Consider the following 13,555-nt stretch of genomic DNA (forward strand, 5'->3'; position numbering starts at 1 on the left):
TACTGATTCCTCTGTGAAGCACTTCGTGTTTGGTCTTAAAAGACACTATGAAAAAATTTTACTTACTTAATTACTTTGAGAGATTTTAGTTTTCTGTTGATAATCACAGTGACAACACTATATGTATCATGATGTCATTGCATAACTGTAGACCTCCACCACACAGTTTAGTTAGTTTAAACTAGCATCAAGAGTTAGGTTTGATCGTGTATGTATATTTGTTCCCACAAGACAAAAATTCAGGCCACTGAGGATATTACACTTTAAGTGAGATAAATGAATAGTCAGACTCTTTCATCACCCTGTTCATCAGCTATGTGGTGCGATTTCCCTCTTCTATTAAAATCAAAAGACTGAACAACAATAGAAAATACTTTTTCTAATTATTTGACGCTAAGGCTTATTTAGCTACTAATAGGGAACTTGTAGTACCACAGCAGCTCCTTAAATTTGCCGCTGAGTATCACTGATGAGGCCAGAAGCAGAGAATGCCTAAAACAAACTGTAGAGGGGCTTCAGCAAAACAGCCAGAGGCTTAAGATATATTAAATTACCATGATTGGGACTTAAAGCATGGTTAAAGCCCGTTTGAGAGGCTGGGGAGCCTCAAAGCAGTCCCATTCATTGCTGGGGAGTTGGGTCAATAGGTTGGGGAACTTCACAGGACCAGATTTTATTCTTATGCAAACGAGGGGAACAAGACCTAAAGTTCACTGAGTTGGAAGATATAAATGACTGGACAATCATCTGCAGCCCTCCACAGACACAAGCTGGGACCACAGCTGTGTGAGGAAGTACAACTACATCTGAGTTCACTTTAAACATCTCTCTTCCTGTGAAAATGCTGATAAACTACTGGAAAGAGTGAAAGTGTCACCTATCACCCAGACTTTAGTTTAAAATCTGTGTAATGGATGGAAATGTCATTATAAATATAATAAAATGTTTGCTTTCTTCTTGATAGCAAGGTATGAAAGTTAATTTCTCAGCTTTAGTGATATGATTTCCAGTGTCTTCTAACAAAAACAAACCATGTCCATCTATCTACATGTGCCAACTACTAGAATATCTAAGCAGAATGAATGTATGAATGAATGAACACACACTGAGTGCCATGAGAGGGAACACCTGCAGCCTGCTCCTCATCCTCACGTCAGCTGGGTCTCACACACGCATCACTCACGCATACAGTGCAGCATAAATGTACTGTTACTCTGTGCACAACATGAAAGGAGGAGAACTGAAGGCAGTGCTGTCTGCATTTAAAATGAGGTGTGTTTAAACTTAAGAGTCGGGCATTGCAGGACTTACAAATAAAGAAGTGGACTGCAAATGTGTACAGCGTGGATGTTCCCATTCAGTGGTATCAGGTGGACACCGATGCTTGCTTTCTTTCTTTCTTCCAAGAGGAATGACGCAAACTTCACCAACCATGAAGTCGTGTCGTGGATCGAGGAAGGCGCACGTGTCCGACGGGTTGTGTCGGGTCAAGTTGTGTCCCAGGAGAGTAAAGGGTCACGACCCGCTTTCCAGCAGCAGACAAGTTCTCGGGAACTGGGGTCGGGTTGATCTCCAGAAAAGCAGCAACTAGAGGAAGGGCAACATGCTGAAGTCTGCCTTACGCTGTCATCAACAGCTGGATCGAATTACATTTATTTGACCTGTTTTACTTTACGATCGAATCAACAGCAGGGGCAGGAAGCTAATTTTAAGCTTGTCGTAGAGTATATATCATGCCATCTTTGTTTCAAATTTGTCATAATTCACCTGTTTTAAAAAAAAAAAAAACTAAAATAAAATAAAATAAATAATCGTCTTTCATTCTTCACCCTCCAAGCGTGGAGCGCTCGTTGCAGTCTGCCTCTGTCCAAGGTGCTGACCGAAACGGCCTTTGTGAAGATTTTGGCTCAGTTTGGCTCAGATTTTAGTAATAATGACAGAGCCATCTCATTTCTGTTTTTTTAAATTACATTTTTATTAAATAAATAGGTTTCAGTCACTTTGCTGAGATACAGTTTAAAAGGGTTACTCCAAAAAGATGCATTAATACACTGTCGACGTACAGAAATTTTACATTACACGTTTATTGGGTTAATTTATGAGTAAGTCATTAAAATGACGAAATACAAAGACCTGAATACAATATGATTGTAGTAATAACTTTCAGGGACAAATTTACATTTAAATAAATAAACAAAAAAATAAAAATTATACACATTTTAGCTTATTTTCTAAAATAAGAAAAAGCACGAATCTTCTGCAAAGAGTGTGAGAACATTTTTGTTTTGTTCGCAGAGCAATTTTATTTGTAATCTGCTTGAAGTGAGATCTGTTTGCACAGCTCTGCTCGCATGTGGGGATAGAAAACTTTGAGTCCAGTAGCGGAGACGGGATTCCTCACAGTGACCCCTGATCCTCCACAGCTTGATGACTCTGGTACCATTTTGGTCCTCATCTGAGGGGAAAAAACAGAAAGAAAAAAAAGAGGACAAACGACATCAGCTGTAATTTAATATACAAAAAATAAATTGAATATTTTTTAAAAACCGCTGTATGATTTTTTTTTTGTGAACTGCTCTAAACATTTACTTTATTCTTTAACTGGTTGCATCATCTCAGCATATTGGTAACTCCTTTCAAATGAAGTTCAGGCGCGGGCTCGGTGTAGGATCAGACTGAATTCAGCCCTGTGGCCATGCTGCTGCCAGATTCACCAAATTATTATATATAAAGAGGCTCCTGGACAATTTAATCCCACTGGGAGACATGTTAAAGTCCTTTCTCTGCCAATTTTCACCCTCTCTCTTATTCAAACCTCCTCTTTCTTCCTGCAGCCCCACAATGCAGGATTGTGCTCTTTTTTTATGTTCTCTTATATCTTTTCTCTGTATGGCTGCCACCCCCAAACCCCTCAGACAGCATGCAGTTTATGCAAATGATCAGCCTTTCATGCTCAAAGTTGAATGAGACCTCAACAAAATCTCTCCCTTGTTCTCCCACACACACACACACACACACACACTGCATGACTGAGTGTAAAAATACGCTCAAGTATCATCTTCAATTTTTGCATTTGATTTACCATTTTTTAAAATCTGAAATTCCTTACTTGATCCCACAGTACACCTGTGTCGTGGGGCAGGCATCTCTCTAAGTGTGGGTAGTATTTTAAAGGAGTATTTTAAATATTGGATGGATGAATTGATGGGTAACAGAGTTAGGATTTGGTTGGGGAGAAAAAGTGGAAGAAGGTTGAGAGGGGTGTGCAGGGAGTGTGTGATGAATGATGAATGTGAAATTCTCAGTGTTCCCAGGGTCTGGGTGGTGTTTGAAAGGCTGGAGGGGGCGGCTGGAGGCTGGAAGGGGGGTGATTGTGCCCAGCTGTTGAGGGGGGTATCCTGAGTCTCTCTCTTCCTCTCCCTCTCTCTCTGTCTCTGACAGGCTGTCTTTTTCACCAGCACATACCCAGGCCATCCAGCCTGCTGCCATAACAACGCCACAGCCTCTGTGTCATAGTAATGCCATGCAGTCAACGCAGCGCATGGGAGCAGGGAGAAGGAGGGAGTCCAGGAGAGGAATGAGAGGAGTGAATGAAGAGTCCAGACGTTCCTACCCCTGTGAACTTGAACTTGACTGACAGCCAAATGACGACTGGCGGGAAGAGAATGCAAAATCCACTCCTGAGAGATTTTGTCCTTTGATATGGTCAAATTACATACTGTGTATGCATTTTAACTCACAAATAGATAAATGTTTAATTGGGAGGAAGACAGGGTTTTCATTTTTGTAATGATTATAATATGATTGGTGCATAAATTACATATGAATTGGTCATTTGCAATTATAGTACTACACGTTGGCCTCTTATAAAATAAAATAAAATAAATAAAATAATGTACATGTTAGAATAAAATAGGGACTCGTGCCTATAAATGAATCCCTGTTACAGTTACATTAATAATAGAGATCTAATATTGGGAGAAAAAATAACACATTATTTATTTAAAACATTGCCTTTTTCTTCCCTATATTACTACATGTATGAATATGGACATTTAATTATTTAGTTAACATAACAAGCTGAAAAACACATTTTGATTCTGCTAATTATAAAGCTGCGTGCATGTCAGAGATCAGGATCTTCTATGAGGAGCTGCAGCTCTCTAACCTTTTCAGTCTTTTGCTCCCTTAGAGTCAGCGCGGGGTTGATTGCTTGCCTACAGCTGATAAACGACGACTGGTCCACATCAGGGGTCTTAGCTGCTCAGACCCACTCGACCATGGGAAAAAGGCGAGCTGTGAAAGGTCCCCTGTCGCTGTTACAAAGCCAAGAACAAGCCATAGCAGGATAATCGTGTTTATCCCCAGATTAAGACTGGATCGCAGCTGCGGTATCCTTGTGGGAGGAATGGGGGCTGCAGAGATGTAAAAAGGACAATGTCCTGCCTTCAGGAGACCTCATCATCATCCTTACTATACACAGGTACTACACAGGTACTGAGGTATGAGACTTTGACTCATTCGGATCAGGCTCATTCCCCTATTAAAAAAAGTTCTACTGTGTAAAACTTTGCTCTGGTGAGAGCAAAACACAAATGAAGGTTTCTCTAATGTGAGCCATGAGAATGAAAGCTTCACTCTCACTGCTATCCTTCACTACTCTTCACTTCTCAAGCAAGCACAGCTCACCCAGACAGAGCTAACCAGAGTCTAATCTGTGCGTTGTTTTCGAGTATTGAATTTGACACATGGCAACATAAACTGATCAACCAATAAACTGATCATCAAAGCCCTCAAAGACAAACTAAATGGGCCAGCTCAGACTGTCTTTCCAGTTGTCCAGTATGTTTCTCTCATTTGTATCTCTGTGTCGTCTTCGTTTGCTGTTTTGCTGCCAGTTTATACATTTCTGCAATGAATCGTTGCAATCTTTCCGTTACTGCTAAGATTTTGGGTTTTTGCTGGGATATTTGTAGTGTGTCATGTGCTGCTTGTTAAGGCATGTTAGGCAAGATTTTTCTTAATCGTTCTTTGGAAAATTAAGACTCATGACACATGACCACATTCACAATTCAGTTTGTGATTCGCAATAGTTCAGGCGTAAGACAGTGCATTAATTATATGCTCACAGCATGAAAGTCAGTGTCAGACATAAAGAGGCAGGAAGACAAAAGGACAACTTCTACCAGAGACACTGTTATGGCTGCTGTGCTAATGCAAGCATCTGCCACTGTCTAGTCTTGACTGTTGTTCCCACCACAGGGTTTACTGCAGCAGCCTCTCAAATATACAATGTTGGGAGGGGGACAAAAAAAAAGAAGTGGTGGACCTTTGTGAAATACTCCTTTCACAAAGCAGCCATTGTGGAGAGAAGGCAGGATCAGAATTATAATGTGGAGCCTGGTCACTGTTTACCAACAGGCCAACAGGTCTCCTGCAGCTGCACTGTCCACCACCGACATGCAGACTGCACTGTGTTTGTATGTACATGTGCACGGGTGCACATTAAAGCCTTTTGTGTTTATCCATTATACCCCTGAGTGCAGTCAAACAGCACTTTTCCAATAAAATACATTTCAGGAATGACTTTTTTATACGAGAAATATTTTTGAATTCACTATACAGTTATTGTGCAGAATGGCAGCAGGTAAATAATCAAAGATGCAGTCACAATTCCTTGCCCTTCCAGATGTTTAGCTGTTTTCTGGACCCAAAGCACATTAAACCCAGCGTAACCTTACTGTATGAATTTAAAATTTAAACAAAGATCCAGACATAGAAATTAGAGAGCTGAATGCTTCTTGAAAAGCTGATAATGAGGATTTAAAGCGTGTGCTGTGTGTTGCTAGTCACGCAGTATTCCAGTGTGTCAGCATTTATAATTACCCAGCTTTGCCCTCACCCCCAACCCTTCCAGTTGAATGTCTAATTACAACATGTAATAAAGGGACAGTTCCCCTTTTACTTGTTCAAGCCACAGCCTCTGGCTATTAAAACCAGTATTTTGGCATGACAGAGAAAAAAAAACTATAGAAAAAACTAAGAAGCACATGGAGGACTGCCAGCCAGCAAGAATCTGAAAGACAATTTTTTAAATCTAAAATAATCTAAAATAGCATTTTCTCAGCATCTAGGCACAATAAAAATTTAGCTGAACTTTTATCTAATCTAATTATTATTATTATTGTTATTATTATTATTATTATTTACTACAACTTCAAAAATATTTAGGACAATAAAACAATCTTTATATTAAATGTAAGCATAAAATTATATTAACGTGTTCAGAATCGCTCTGTCTTTGCATTGCTGGGTGGAGCTCGTAGGTGGTGCTGTGCCTTTAAATGGGCCTACTCGCTTTTACACCCAGTTTTGATGCAATTATGTTAATATGCAGAGCTTGTCTGCGTCCTATTCATTATCTGCTAGAAATGCGTGATTGTTTTCTTTATATTACAGTCAGGGTCTTCATGCATGCCGTGATCCAACAGGGAGCTGTAAGGTGGGTTATTGGGTGCACGGTTTATTCTCCTTTAAAAAAAATAAATAAAAGGAAAATATATTTTCTAAGTACTACATAAAAAAAAATCTAATTGCCAAGACTGATTTCCTTTTTTCATAGTCTAACTATTAAATCTTATGTAGGTCACCGGACGCAGTTCAGCCCACTGACAGACCTCGACTTAAACCTGGGCCTAACGTTAATCTCTTTCCGTTCATCAGCATCACGGCAGGAAACGGAAGGCTGGAGGAAGCATTTAAACATGTTTGAATACAGCGAGTTAGAAGAAGGAAGGGTTAAAAATAAAAAGGTTTAAAGGTGGAGGAAAAAACGAAACGTGTATGTCGAAAAAGGATGTAAGTGTAAATGCATATTAACCCTTCAGCTGTATCCTTTTTTTTTTTTTTAAATAAAAGGGGGCAAAGGTTAATTTAAAAACTTGATTCCTTTACAAATAATCATTCTTTTTGAAATAACAAAAACGTAAATCAGTGTTTCGTTTTCCAGGTCACAACTGCATGTTTTTGTCTTTTACACCAAAAATAATTAAACAAGCAAACAAAAAAAAAAACCCATAATAATTAATGCATCCGTTATTAATGGTCTAAAGGAGTTTTACCAAAACAAGACGTTTGCCATACCTGGCGTTTTGGTTTCTAATTTTCTACTTGCAGATGTCATTAAGCAGCTGATCTCTATTTGAATTTAAAATGATTACTATTGAGCTAAAAAAAAAAAAGAAAAAAGAAAAAAAAAGAGGAAATATAAGCTAACATTCTGCATTTTTACTTTCATTTAAAAAATATTATTTATAGTTTACTTGTATTTTTTTTGTATTTTAAGTGAATGATTTGTTTTTAAAGGAGGCCTAACAAATAAACTCAATACTGAAAAAAAGGAAATTACAAATAAATTTTATATATTTCATTTCAAACTTTTTTTGCTGACTAGCTTTTATGGGAAAAGAATTAGGCATAAACAGGTAACAGGTAGTCACTCTAAACTGCTTCAATAACCTTAAAATGTCAAAAGTTTAGAAAATGTTGCACACAATAACACGGTGCTGTTACTTACATTAAGGTTTTAGCTTTTGAGAAGCATTTTTCTCCTTTGTGCTTTGCTTCGGTAAACTTGGGACAATTGTAGGAATTTTTACTTGTTTTACTTGTTTCACCACCTGCAGAGTCACAGAGATGCAGGTTCCCTCTCAGCTTTAATATAATCAAATGTCATGAGGTTTTTTTTTCAGCCACTGACTCAATGACTTTCTCCCGCTCTGTTCAATTACAGCAGCAGTTAGAAGTGCAGTGACTCACAGAACGACCTTCAAAAGGCCACAGAAACGTGACCTCAGTGATTTGCTACATCTCTGTTAAGTGAGAGCACACCGGAGGTGACAGTTAAGACAGGAAGGCGTAAAGACGGCAGTGATTTGTATCTGACGGACGGCTGATGATGGACCACATTAATGCGGCTATACTTTCTGCTACACATCCATTTTAAACGCAGCATTGAACCTCCGTCTAGATGACTCCCAAAATACAAACATCCCCACGTACTTAAATTTGAGAAGGAGGCCTCTCATTTAGTGAAATCCCTTTATTATAACCGTGCTTTTAAAAATATAACCTTTTGACACAAATACATGGGTGCTAATCCTTGGAAAGACATAAGCTAACACTTGTGATTTCTCTCCTGGATCTTAACTGTTCTGACCAATTTAAGGAATCTGGGAATTTATTGTTGGTTTATACTGTGATAAGTAAAATACACAGTCTGCTGAACAGAGTCAAGGCAAAATAATATCAATTTTCTAATTTTTAAAGCTAAACTGCATTCAGCTTTAAAAATGAAAACATTTAAATGTAATAGCATTTTTTTCAAGACAAAAAGCACGACTTGTATCTCAACAGTCTCATTATGCTTACTTAAGGTTTCAATCACAGTAACATAAACATTAACATGAGGTAAAAATAGTGTTTTAAATTTGACAACATGAGGCCAAATTCTTCTGTTATACAAAGAAATGTCATCAGTGTGTTTCTAAAGGAAGTCTGTGGTAGGAAAAATCATTCATTCATGTACAACAAAGGCCCCTTGTAAATTCTTTCTACTTTCAGAAATATTTAAGTGACCCCGTGAGCTTATTATTCCCGGATCACTTCATTAAAGCAACCTTCAGAAAAGTTCAGTGTTAGAATTTATTAGAACAAATGCTTTAATTTCTGGGATTCTGTGTATTTGATCATGAGGCTGATAACTGTTGTGGACAGGTGCAGCAAAAACACCTTATTTTGAAAAAAGCTTTTTCAGTTTACTGATAAAATATTTACCCAACATTTTCACAACCATTTTCTAAAACCTAAGACAATGTGTTCATTGTGCCAGTCTTTTTCTCACAAATAGGAAGGAAGAGGCACTTTTGATTGAAGAATAGTCAATAAGTAAAACCTTACTGTATGCATTTTCATAAAGAATCTGTGTATTATTAAACCTAATGCACACACATAACCTACCTGAAAAGACAACATGTCCTCCTTTTGGAGTTTTTCTTTCTTTTCTTCTTCTTTTTTTCTTAATCTCATAAACAAGAGGCTGAGGATTTGGAGGTCATTCCTACTTTCGGTTATCTAGCTTTATGATGCATGATTATCACTCATACAGCTAGATAACCAAAGACAGGAACAGGCTCCGTCATTAGCGACAACAGCAAAAGGTAAGTCCGAGGCTTTCTGGGAACAAAGAAAATGATTTGGTATTTATGCAAGTTTAGCTTCAGGTTTCACTTCAACACCATCGAATGATGATTTCTGTTTTTGTTTTTAATGTTTTTAAATCAGATATGTCAATCCCAAATCTCCATAACTTCCCCAAAACTAATTAAACCATTTTAATATCTCACCGGTCTGTCAGTCACCGAGATGATACTCCAATTCTAGAGCCTAAGCACCAAAATACACATGAAAAATAGATGTGGGGTGACAAACTGCACAGTAGCTGTTCCTGTTGTGCTTTAAGGTGCAACTTCACAGCTGTGTAGCCTGTGTGACTGTTTGTGGATTCTGTGCTCCTTCTCACACTTTGCAAACAAACCCAGATCATCAGAATTCATCAAACTCCACTGCTTTAACGTTTCATTAAAGCCCATCTTCCACAGCAACACCTTAGGAATCTATCAAACATGTATGCTAGACATTATTATTATTATTATTATTATTAGTAGTAGTAGTAGTAGTAGTAGTATCTGCCTTTCGGTTATTTTTACAGCTATATATGATGAGTATTGTTATTATAGGTATTCTAATGGTGCCACTACATCTTTGGTCACAATGCAAGAGCACCCTGTCATATATTTATATCTATTTCAAAATTATTTTGTTAAATATTTGACTCAAATCAACCTCGTGATGACCTCACGTTTTTCCCCTGTACGTCTGACGTCAATATTTTTAATTGGGAAATAGATGCACCGACAAGACGTGCGTCATTTTCTAACGCACACAAATATTAACACTTGTATATATGTGTATATAATTTAAAATATTAAAAAGGCAATAGCAGGTTTCATAGTGTGTTTTTTTTTTTTGGGGGGGGGGGGGGGGGGGGGTTCATAAATTAAAAATATATATATCACTGTATGAGTCAAATTGCCTTCAGTGGCCTGGACGGTGTGTGAAAGGCTTCTGGCCTGCATAAACACTGCTTCTCTGTCACAACTAATGTTTTGCCCTTGTTATATGAGTTAAGGCACAGGTAACTGGGTTACTCATGTACCATTTTAATGTTGTTCTCTTGCAAACTAGTTATAGAAGCCAGCACACATCGTTATCTATTGGTCATGGGTTTGACGGTGAACTTGAGCATGTCACGTTAAATAAACGCCGACAATATAACCATAAATGTGTCAAATGTCAAGTCTGCGCCCTCAGATCGAGGCGCATTTGTTGAAGGTGGAATGATCTGTGGAAACTAGTCAAGCCTACCCTAACCACAATACTCACTTCTTGAGATGCCTCCTGCGTTCGTGGAGACCAAAACATCCACATGTGGCAAAGAGGGGCGGCCAGCGTCGCATCATCCGGGCTCCAGATGTTTAGAACATGGAAATGAGTTTCTGTACAGCCTCGCTTCGACAAACAGGTGAGCGCGTGGATCAGATCGATAAATCCCACGCCATCTGCCGAGCCTGCGCAGACGGCTGTGGATGAGACATCCTCGTCGTGCCGTGTGCTTGTATCCGAGATCAGGACGTTCCCGGGTCAGTGCCGTGATCTCCGTGGGACCGACAGAGGAGCGACACGCTTTTCATCAACAGCGTCCAAAAGCGCGCATCATCAGTCCGCGGTCCTGAAGCTGCGACGTGTCCCCTGACAGACACTTCAGTGCTCTCATCTCGCCTCCTCTCTTTTTTTTCCCAATACTTCCTCCTCCTTTTGCTGACGTCACGCGGACAGCAAGTTGCCGATAACCAATCGCAAACTCTCTCTCTGTGCGTGTGCGTGTTTTTGGAGAACTCACGAAGACATCACGTCGCCGTTGCGCTCTTTTAACTGTGGAAGTGGAAACCGAACCAGCAAAACAAAACTTAAAAAAGAAGAAAAAGAAGCAGAGAGCACGTTGTTGCTGGCTAAAGTAAAAAAAAAAAAAAAGAGTAGTTACAATGTTTTGTTATTATTATTACATAAGTTTAGTTTTCTTATCTCGTTCAGCTTGTTGTAGCCATATCGCTCCTGGGTGGTGTCGGTGTTGTTAGTCATCTATTATTGTTATTTTTTTAAAAGATGTGTTAGTAAAACAGGAAATCATCTGTGACACGTTTGAAGCCGGTGTTGGCACATGCTTTTCTTTTTTCTTTTCCCTATATTATCAACGGCTCCCCACTAATTAAAACCATCATACAGATCTAGTCAGTTTCTGACTTTAACGCCACCCAGCGGTAGCAAAATCAACTACAACGCTGTGGCAAACAAGCAATACCCCACGTCCATCATGTGATCTCTTACTCTCTTACTTACTTTTACTTACTTTTCCGCTGCTTTTCAAAGGTGGGAAAAGGAAACACGTATTGTTTTCTTATCGCATCACAAAAATACAAAAATGTAACGCAAACTCATTCGGACCAACTCACATTTTCAGCTGAATATTTTTATTTATTTACTTATTTTTATGAGAAGAGGACACAAAATCCCCCCCAGCTTTTCCTCAGATACACACCTTTTTGCTAATGGTGTCCTGAAACAAGGCTATTTATTTATTTATTTATTTATTTATTTATTTATTTATTTTTTCATATATAATATAGTTATTTTCAAGCCACCACTTGCCCCTTCTCTATCATGCCTGTTTTTGAAATTAGAATGAGTAAGAATCTGATGTTTGATTAAATATTTGAATTTTAATTATTAATAATTAGATGTAGATCAGATTTTCCATCAGATTTTCCATTGGGGTCTTTTCCATTGATTGATTACTTGTTCCTTTTGGACTTGCGAAAGTCAGCAACACAACACAACACAAACACATACATGCTAATGTGTTTTTTCTTTTTGCTCTCTCTCAGAAGTCAATGACTTTACGAAGAACCAGTTTCTGAGCCCAGAGGGGAAAACAGTCCACAGAGATGAGACTTGAAAAAGTACAGAGATGTTCAGTCCACATTTCAGATTTGAGGTTATACTGCCTTCTAGTGTCCATCCAAACTCTCATGTCCCAGATAGTCTCCATTATCTTTCATGTGTTCCTCTGTATCTAACAGAAGAGAGAAAAAGATTGTGTTCATTAAAAAGTGTAGAGAAAGAGAGAAATGGGAGAATATTGTGAATGACAATATGTAACCACTGCCCTAAAGTGTGGTACCTTTTCTCTTACAGGTGGGATTTGGCACCTGAAGACACAGATCTTCAGACTTTTGTATTTAAGAGTAATTTTTCATTGTGAACAGATGTGCACTTTTAGGCTGTGTATAATAATAATAATAATGCAGTGTAATGCATCTTTGAAAACCATGAAGCAAAGTTTTACCTGGAATCTGGCTTCTTTGTCCTCAGCAAATTATGCTAATTAAAACATAAAATGATTTTTCTTCTCTTATCAACATCAGCTTTGCTAAGATTCATCCAATAATTTAACATTCAGAACATGCAAACGTCACTCCAAAATGATTGTTTTACAAGTCCTTAAAGTACAGCTACACATATTCAATGTAATTTAGTTTAATTGCTAAAAATTCATTTAAAAAAGCCCCATCAGCGTGCTTTATACTGCAAGGTCGAGATTTACAAGATTAGAGATAAATCTCAAACAATTAGACAATCCAGTATCTGCGAGCAGCGAATGCATTTTAAATTCATTCCTGGATTCAACACAGAAGTGAAGCTGATATACAACAAATATGTTGCAGGAGTGTTTAGAACAAATGGGATCAGTGACATTCAAGCCTAGAAGTTAAAAATACACAAACAAGTTTTTCTGCTTTACTGGTGATGGGACGTTTCTAATTTTAGGTATGCTGCACAGATGAAAGAATGTAGTTCTACTTTTTTGTTTAATGCACACCTTGAAGGACATGCTCTGGTCAAAAATGACTAAGATTCTTCATAATGCTACTGGAGAGCAGATACTGCATCTAAGTAAGACATGTTTCTGAGATTTCTAGGTCAAAACACAAAAACCTCAGCTTTATCAGAATTTAGAAGTAAAAAATCACACATCACTGTATTTCCTAAGGGAAGCATCTATAATATAAAAAGCATGAGTCCCAGAACACAACTCTGTGGAACTCCATGACTTGTGCTGCAAACATTTTTCTTTAATCGTTCTTTAATAATAGTTCCTGTCTCTATAGTAATTGGTGTAGTCAGTGTTATCAAATGTTTCACCTGTCAGAGGCTATAGGAAGATCAGTGATAACCTTCAGTAGTGCTGTTTCTGTGTTGTGATGGACTCTAAATCCTGACTCAAACTTAAAATGCACTATTTCTCTGAGGTAATTTATTCAAGGTTTGACATCTGTGGACTTGAATTCAGTACAAAAGAAAATAAGAAACATGAGCA

The 13,555-nt window shown here is 38.1% G+C and overlaps 1 long non-coding RNA gene across 1 annotated transcript; it reads right to left on the bottom strand.

Annotated features, from left to right (window-relative positions):
- Nucleotides 1-2,068: 2,068 nt before the first annotated feature.
- On the bottom strand, nt 2,069-9,113 carry LOC113023464 (uncharacterized). The gene is made up of 2 exons (XR_003272580.1): nt 9,019-9,113; nt 2,069-2,455 (listed from the first exon to the last, which is right to left on the bottom strand). It is a non-coding gene; the product is annotated as an uncharacterized LOC113023464 (long non-coding RNA).
- Between the last annotated feature and the right edge of the window lie 4,442 nt (nt 9,114-13,555).

Source organism: Astatotilapia calliptera, chromosome 1 (assembly GCF_900246225.1).
Source record: "Astatotilapia calliptera chromosome 1, fAstCal1.2, whole genome shotgun sequence".
NCBI lineage: Eukaryota > Metazoa > Chordata > Actinopteri > Cichliformes > Cichlidae > Astatotilapia > Astatotilapia calliptera.